We start from the raw sequence: 9,471 nt of genomic DNA, 5'->3' as shown, positions 1-9,471 counted from the left end.
TACGAATTTGTGTTGTGTCACATTCAAAGCTGTCCTGGGTCACATGCAGCCCATGGGCTATGAGTTGGACAAGCTTGGTATAAACCTAGATACTGGGGACTAGTGTTTGTACTGGGTTCTGAAATAGCATACCTTAAGCAACTTTGTGGCTGAAGTCCATTAGTATTTTTTCTTTTTTTTTTTTTTTTTTTTGAGATGGAGTCGCTCTGTCGCTGAGGCTGGAGTGCAGTGGCACGATTTCGGCTCACCACAACCTCCACCTCCCGGGTTCAAGAGATCCTCCTGCCTCAGCCTCCTGAGTAGGTGGGATTACAGGCATGCACCACCACACCCGGCTAATTTTGTATTTTTAGTAGAGACGGGGTTTCTCCATTTTGGTCAGGCTGGTCTCGAACTCCCGACCTCAGGAGATCCGCCCACCTCAGCCTCCCAAAGTGCTGGGATTACAGGCGTGAGCCACCGCACCCAGCCTAGTATTATTTTAGGCATAATAGTCTTGCTTTCCCCTGACCTTAAAAGAGATAGCTTAATGTTCCGATGTGGCAATATTTCCTCAATTAAATGCTTAATTTAATGAAGTCTCCTTAAAAATTAGTTAATTTATAAGGAGTTAATTTATCATCTAGAGTTACAACTCATATCTAAGAGAGCTAATATTATTTTTTTCAAAACTCACTGTTTTATCAATGGATTTCACTCTACACAGTAAGTAAAGAATATATTTTGTCAACTGTTAAAAAATTCTCCTCTGTCTATATTGCACATCTCTTTAGCTTTATAAACACATGCTTCATTCCAACATTTGTATGGCCAGCATTGCAGAAGCAAATTGACTGGAAATGTGTAATCGCCTTTTGTCCTGCATAAAATCTGTGTGCTCATTAGGTGTGAGAGATAACTGAGCAACCACACCACATATGGGAAGAAAGAAGCATACACACACTTTCCACATTCTGACATGTCCTCATGAACTGGGAACGGGCTCTAGGAAAAGAGTGAAGACAGAAAAATAGTTCCCCATGGAAGAAGTTAAGAATTTCTCTAATAACAGAATGAGTGAGCAAATCAAGAGAACCACAGCTCTGCTACTGTTTAAGAGACTGTAGATAACAATGTAAACACTTCAGGGAAAGAACCATTTATTTCCTCTATTATCTTACTGGGTAACAGTTGTAGTTTGGTGCAGTTAACAGGAGTCCTTTCAAACAGCTTATTTTTTTTCTTGCATTCTGTGTCTCTTAATCAATGAAAGGAATTTACTATATTTCTCTCAGTGAATAAACTGAATTTTAAAAATGTTAAATACTTCCTGATAAGAACCTTAGAAAGTTACAATTCAGGAAAAATGGACTATCTTCTTTCCTGGGAATATTTATTTTGAGAAGACACTGACAAGCAAATATGCATGTTACTTATTTGAAGGAAGAAAAGGAGCTTTTCTCTTTGAGTTATGGATCCCAGGTTTAGCTTTGAATTTTATCAAAACTCATAAGCCATAGTGTGCCTAAAACAGACATCATGTTGGTTAATGAATAGTTCCTGAATCTGGGAATCAATGGACATTAATTAGAGTCCCATTCAACTGCTAACAAGTTAAAAGTCTTTCGATACATTATTTAATCTGTTTAAGCATCATTTTAATAACATGAAGAAGAAAGCAAATCTCAGAGATGAAGTGTATACAATATATATGATATATAATATATAATATAAAAAGACAAAGCTATTTTGAAAAGTTAAAATGCCTATATCTATAATCTATGTGCAGAGTATTACAGGTTTCTAAACCTGTAATACTTTAGAAATCTAAGACAGTAATCCATAAATGTGTTTATATTCTTCATCTTTATGTAGACAAAGCTTTTCCTCATTTGGGTGAATTTCACTACCATATAATGCAAGACACGTAAAATTCATGCCATAAATACATTGTATATTGCACAGGAAAATTTACTTTCATTTTTAACTGAAAAATATTAAAATAAAATCATATACTTATTAGACAGATTCGTAAACCCCAGGATTTCAATATATCTGTTGGCCTAATAATTACAATAAGAAAAAAAGCTGTAATCTATTTATCCCACTGGCCCTATCTAGCCCACCCAATGATTATAGCAGATGTGAATTAAATATAGATATATTTGCAATTAGAGTGAAAGACGACACTGACCATATATGAACACAGACCTGCCAGCTTCATAAACGTTAATGCCATAATAGTCTCAATTTTGCAGTCACCATTGCTGGGATAACATTCGTTTGCTGTCAGCACTCCTATGTTAAAACAAATTAGCTAGATGATTAATGAATATCAAAATCAGCATGTGGATTCTCTGTGCTGAAGTCTTACTCAGTGTGAAATCCACTGGTTTCCAACTTAGTGAGATAATTTCTGGATCAAAATAATTCCCCTATGAACCTCGGAAGCATGTGGAAAAATGCTTCCAACCAACCATGGAATTGCATGGGATTGCTGGGCAGAGTAAGCCCTTTTCTTCATAACAGAGGTGAGGGTTTTATTGTTGTTCCTGTGATGTTTTTCAGACAAAACAGAAAGGGGTTAGTTCATCAAAAAATAAGCAGATTCAATACAGAGTTAAAAAAAAAAAAAAAGCCTGAAGAACAAAAACTGTAATCTTATAGAATGTTTTTCGAACAAATCATATTATGGGCTTTATTAAGAGCTAAAGGCAAAAGTTCATGGATGCCCCGTTACCCCACTTCAACTTGCCAAAAGCCAAAGCCTTTTCGTTTTTTTGTTTTGTTTTATTTTTTTTGACACGGAGTTTTCTTCTTGTTGCCCAGGCTGGAGTGCAATGGCATGATCTTGGCTCACCACAACCTCTGCCTCCCGGGTTCAAGCGATTCTCCTGCCTCAGCCTCCCATGTAGCTGGGATTACAGGTGCACACCACCACGCCTGGCTAATTTTGTATTTTTAGTAGAGACAGAATTTCTCCGTGTTGGCCAGGCTGGTCTCGAACTCCTGACCTCAGGTGATCCACCCGCCTCAGCCTCCCAAAGTGCTGGGATTACAGGCGTGAGCCACCGTGCCCAGCCAAAGCCAAGCCTTTTCAATGTTCTTCTTTGAAACCAATTAGCATCCAGAGATACAATCTAAAAAGGCAAATAAAATTAGCTTTGAGATAAGATTCATAAGCCTATATTATCCACATTTATTAAATAGACATACACACATATATGTATATGTATGTGTGCATATACAAAGTTTTATACATATCAATAGTATATACATAATTATAAAATTATATATAAAAATAAAATTATATATAACTATAACTTTGTTTCATATGTATAAACTTTGTATATGTACACATACATATACATATATAACCATATATATAACTTGTTATATGTTATTACATAAACATCTACATAAACATTGTTTTATATATGTATATAAAACATTTTTATATATATAACATTGTTTTATATGTATATATAAAACATTGTTTTATATATATACATATATACATTTGTATATACATATATATACATATGTATATACATATGTATATATACGTATATATAAAACAATGTTTTTTTATATATATAAAGTTTTTTATATATGTACAGACACACACACAAAATTGGTTAAGATTATCCATCAGATTTCTCTACTATGATTACTGTATTTCCTTTTACAATAAATAAGTATATTGTGGAAAAATAATTTGAGACTATGCATATATCCTGTTTCTCATAATTTTCCTATTATTTTTAGCATCTATTAATGATTCTTGCTTGTAACAATTGTTATGTGTGTACACACTAAATGCTGGTTTTATATTTCCAACGTTCCTTCTATGTTTATTAACTGGAGTTCTAGGGTAATTAAGAGCTTTTCTTTTTCCCTTGGTTATTTATACGTTCAATTATTTATATTAGTTTGAACTTACCAATATTTATTGCATGGGTTATAATCCATCACTATTTATTTTGTTGTTCATAATGCCCCACATTCTACCATTGGGAGCTCCCTCCAGTTGGCTCCTGTGTCATTAGACATGCCTCTAAAATTCTTTGAAAACCTCTGTATTTTTCAGCCCCAGAAGACATTCCAGGTTCATCTTACACTTTCCCTATCCCACTCCCTGCTCCAAGGAGTCTTGGTCCATTTTACTTGAAAATGATATTTAAAAACCAAGACTTGGACTTTAGGTATTTAAAAACCAAGACTTGGGTCTTTGACATACTCCTTGGTCCTGGGATATGACTGTTTTGAGGCCCTCTTAGTTGGTGGAGCTAGGAAATATGTGTGTGTACATGCATATTTGTCTATCTGTCTAGATTTTTTAAAAAAATTCATACACCTCTGATTTCAGTCCAACACCACAAGGTTTATTCTTGCCTTCCCAACTTTCCTTACTTATAACTTATTTCTCCAACAGTATGAAACCTGGCTCCCGTGTTCCACAACAAATTTACCTATTTTTCTGAATCCTACAATACATATAAAATAACTTTTGTCTTACTGACTTGTTTACTAACTTCAGTACAATATTTGCACAAACTTCTTTTGTCTTTAGCCTTACAGTACAGGTACTAGTTACTGAAGTTAGTTCTCTTCTTCCCACCACATTCATTGTGGTTATGTCATTTATTAGTAACAGAGTTATAGGCTCATTTGTTACTGTTTGCATTCCATTTGGGATTCTTCCAAAAAATATGGTTGGTTTTATTTGTTGATTCATTGGGTATGTATATACAAAAAGGCATACTCAGAGAAATGTCACTTTTTTGTCATCTCTAACGCCCTCTCCCTAGATCCCAATCTTTCCGTGCTGTTTAAACCCACCCTCTTCAGGTGATCAGATAAGAATGTTAAAATAGTGATTAAAGCACTCAAGAAATTAAATGACAAAATGGTGAATATCAGCACAGACTGGAAGTTCTACCCAGAGCAGAAGAAGTCATTATTCGAAAAAGATACTTGCACACACATGTTTGTAGCAGCTCAATTCACAAATGCAAAATCATGGAACCAACCCAAATGCCCATCAATCAACGAGTGGATAAAGAAAATGTGATATATAAATATATATACATAAATATATGATGGAATATATATATACACATATATATATGATGGAATACTACTCAGCCATAAAGAGGAATGAATTAACAGCATTTGCAATGACCTGGGTGAGATTAGAGACTATTATTCCAAGTGAAGTAACTCAGGAATGGAAAACCAAACATTGTATGTTCTCACTGATATGTGGGAGCTAAGCTATGAGGACGCAAAGGCATAAGAATGATACAATAGACTTTGGGGATTTGGGGGGAGGAGTGGGAGGGGGTGAGGGGTAAAAGATGACAAATATGGTGTGGTATATACTGGTCGGGTGAAGGATGCACCAGGATCTCACAAATCTCCACTAAAGAACTTACTCATGTAACCAAATACCACCTGTACCCCAATAACTTAAGGAAAAATAAAATTTTTTTAAAAAGAATTAAATGGGATTATCAAACCAAAAGATAGAAAAATTGAAATTAAGAATTCAAAGGCTGAAGGGGTTTCACTACTGATTAGGCTGTTGAAATTGTGAAACATCATTGTTTCTGTCCAAACAATGATGTTAGATAAACTAAAGATTCCTCTTCTTTAATGACATTGAAGGTCTGTAGACACAATGAGGTCTAAATGATTGATGTTGCAGATCACAGCAAGCTCTTTCCAGCTGAGGAATGCCCAGCAGTCATTTTCATGTGAGGGGAAGGAGTAGTTGTCCTCTCTGGTGGCATGTGTGTGCCCTGCAAAAGCCCCTTGGAGTAAGACCTGTTGATGCAGCAGTTGGGAATGCTGTCAGATGACAAATTTTGGCTGTTAATCCCTTTAGGGTATGCTTCAGCTGCAGAAAGCCAACTCGCCCAAAAGCATGCTTTTCTTGGGGTTGTCCATATCCAATGACTGAGACATTTTGGCCCAACCCAGGAAAATTGTGACTGGCCATTTTATTCTAGAACTCTTTGTGGGGTTGGTTGAGGCTATTGGGTCTGCATTGTAGGTTGACTTCCCTTTCTGCCTAAATCTGCTTTTTCCCTCTCCCTTCCAGGGACGTTGGTTTCTAATAAACATTCTATCCATTAGACTGTCTCAGAGATTGCTGCCTGGGGAACTTCACCTGTGGCAGTTAATGCCTGGAGTGTCCAAGAAAGTGAATATTCAAGTCAGGTTTTGGAGCTCAATTGCCTTCTTCCCAGGTGGCAGTGAGGACCCTATCCTTGGTGATATGTGGCACGTAGCTTGTGGCACAAGGTGACAGTCCAGTTGTGAAAACTTTCACTAGTGATGAATGCTGATGGTACACACAGAAGGGAAAGTTCTAGCTGGTGAAATGCATCAGCCAGCCTTTGAAAGGTCCAGAGAAATAGTAACTAAAAAGACAATGGTTGGGAGGCCAAGGTGGGCAGATCATATGAGGTCAGAAGTTCGAGACCTCATGGCCAACATGATGAAACCCCATATCTACTAACAATACAAAAAAAAAACCCAGGCATAGTGGTGGGCACCTGTTATCCCAGCTACTTAGGAGGCTGAGGAAGGAGAATCACTTGGACTTTGGAGGTGGAGGTTGCAATGAGCTGAGATCGTGCCACTGCACTCCAGCCTGGGTGACAAGAGTGAAACTCCTTCTCAATAAATAAATAAATAAATAAATAAATAAATAAATAAATAATAAATAAAATAAAAAAAAAAGAAAGGGGATTAGATGCCTGTTGCTAAACTTTAGAAAAAGATAAGGAAAGACTAAAAGCAGTTAACTGGCAATTGAAAGACCAGTGTAAACATCAGGGTATTTTTTTGTAGGAAGCAAGGAGGCTCTGCCAAGTGGCCTGCAGTGAAAGTGCAGAGAAAGCTGAAGATGGGGCCCAGGACTTAATCATCAGAGGAGCAGAGCTCCTAAGATTAAACTTCCAGCCATGCAGGCTTGCAATGCCAAGGTCAGAAGAACGAGACACTGACACATGGGATGAGATATCTATGTTAAAAACCCTGAACCCTGAAAACCTTAAATATGTACATTTCCCTGAAAGTTCTGGGCCTTCAGAAGGGGCCCATCCTTCCCCATCAAGATCCCCTTCCCTTGTAGACAATCCAAAGGCCTCTCCCTTGTGAGGCAGGGATGTGGCTGAGGATCCGACCGCTCCCTCCTCCCTTGCCATTAGGCCTATCACTAGGGAGAGGTCACAGGATGTCTTAGGCTGAAAATACAGACAATACAGGGCCTAAAAATGGAGGAAAAGGCCTATACCACAAAGGATTGCCATTCCCAGAGAGTGCGTTCTGGCAGGAGCCAGGGGCGCATGTGTGGGGCTGGATTCTGAGTGTGCTTGACAAGGGGAGTTCTGAGCATAAGACTGGATAAGGGAGAGTTTATAATTTATTTGCACTCTCCCAAGATACAGAATGTACTACCCTGCAAAGACTCCTAGAAGCATGGACAAAATGATGGCCTGCACCTCCTCACTTCCCTAGGCTAACTGAAGGAAAATGCCAGAACTACTGTAGCAGACAGTGGAGGAAGGGCTAAAGAATTCAGGGTACAGGGCTTGCTGGAGTGGATATATTATGTAAGGATAAGAAACTCAACAGATGATCATGTCGGATGTAAGGTATGGAAGTTCTGCTATTTACTGAGGTCATCAGGAATGCACTGCATCACTAAGAAACTCAGCAGTGTCCCCTCTGCAGACCAGGGCTGGTGGGAAGCCATTATAGAAAGAGGCATGGCTAGCATTGGGGATGATTGGGAAGCCATTATAGAAAGAGGCATGGCTAGCATTGGGGATGATTAGGCTCTAGAAAGATAGATGCCAGGTCAGAAGCCTGGTGCATGGTACCATAATGAGAGATAAGGTTGAAGGAGCTGTTCCCGACTGTATATGAAGAAGCAGATTTTAGCAGCTCAAGAGTAGACTCCAGTGAACCTGGAGATGTGACGTCCAGATTCCCTTTCAAAGAAGCACTGTTGCTCCAGTTGTTGGGAGCACTGTCAACCCTCTAGAAGTTGCTTCAGCTACAGAGTCACCTTGCCCTTCCCAAAGCAGCCACATTTTATGACTGACTGAGGCAGGAGTATAAAGGTCTGGGCATTTTTGCACGATGTAGGAAAAATCTAACAGGCATTTCAGTTTCATAGCTCTCTGTGTGGCTTGCTGAGGCAGTTGGGCTTGTATTGCGTCTCGACTTCTCCTTCTGCCCAGTCCTGCATTCCATCCTCTTGTACTAGGTTGAATGGTCCCTATCCCCCAATCCCCCCAAAAATGTAAACTCACTTCCTAATCCCTAGAACCTGTGAATGTCAACTTGTTTGGACAAAGGGTCTTTACAAACATGACAAAGTTAAGAATTTGAGGTGAAATGATCCTGGATTATCTGGGTGGGCCCTAAATCCAATGATACGTTCTTATGAAAGACACATATGAGAGAGACATTCAGGGAAAAGAGCAGGCCATGTGAAGGCAGAGATTGAAGTAGCAGCCACAGGTCAAGGAATGGTGGTAGCCAGCAGAACCTGAAAGTGGCAAGGCACGGAGTGTTCCCCAGAGCCTTTGGAGGGAGAGCAGATCCTGTCACACCTTGATTTCTGACTTCTGGCCTCCAGATCCATAAGACAATAAATGTCTGGGGTTTTTTGTTGTTGCTGTTGTTTCTTTGTTTGTTTTGAGGCAGTTTCGCTTTTGTTGCCCAGGTTGGATTGCAATGGCACGATCTGAGCTCACTGCAACCTCCACCTCCCAGGTTCAAGCAATTCTCCTGCCTTAGCCTCGGAGTAGCTGGGATTATAGGCATGCTCCACCACACCTGGCTAATTTTGTATTTTTAGTAGAAACGGGGTTTCTCCATGTTGGTCAGGCTGGTCTCAAACTCCCGACCTCAGGTGTTCTGCCCACCTTGGCCTCCCAAAGTGCTGAGATTACAGGTGTGAGCCACTGCATTTGGCCCAAATGTCTGTTGTCTTAAGCCACCTGGTTTGCAGTACTTTGCTGCAGCAGTCCCAGGACACTAACACACCTCCCTCCACAGGTACGAGCCCAAGGGCACGTCCAATGAACATACTGCACGCGGGCTCCATCTCAGAGCCTGCTTCCCAAGAACTCGGCCTGTGGCATGGGTGGGGCAGTGGCCAGCCACAGTCACAGAGATTTTTCCATAATGAGAAGACACTTGTTGAAGGTTTACCCTAGCTGGAATGACAAGAGAGAATCTGGAAGGTACCAGGGTAGGTAGAATAGTAGCACCTCAAGGATATCCAGGTTCAAATCCATGAAACTTTTGAATATGTTAGGTGCCATGGCAAAGGGGAATTTAGGTTGTTGATGGAATTAAGGCAACTCATCAGCTGACCTTAAAATGCAGAGATTATTCTAGTTAATTCAGTGTAATAACACAGGTCCTTAAAGGTTGAAGAGAGAATTAGACAGCACTAGAGAGATG

This window comes from Pongo abelii, chromosome 19, assembly GCF_028885655.2.
Source record: "Pongo abelii isolate AG06213 chromosome 19, NHGRI_mPonAbe1-v2.0_pri, whole genome shotgun sequence".
NCBI lineage: Eukaryota > Metazoa > Chordata > Mammalia > Primates > Hominidae > Pongo > Pongo abelii.
The sequence above is the reverse complement of the archived record's forward strand: the minus strand, read 5'-3'. Positions refer to the sequence as shown.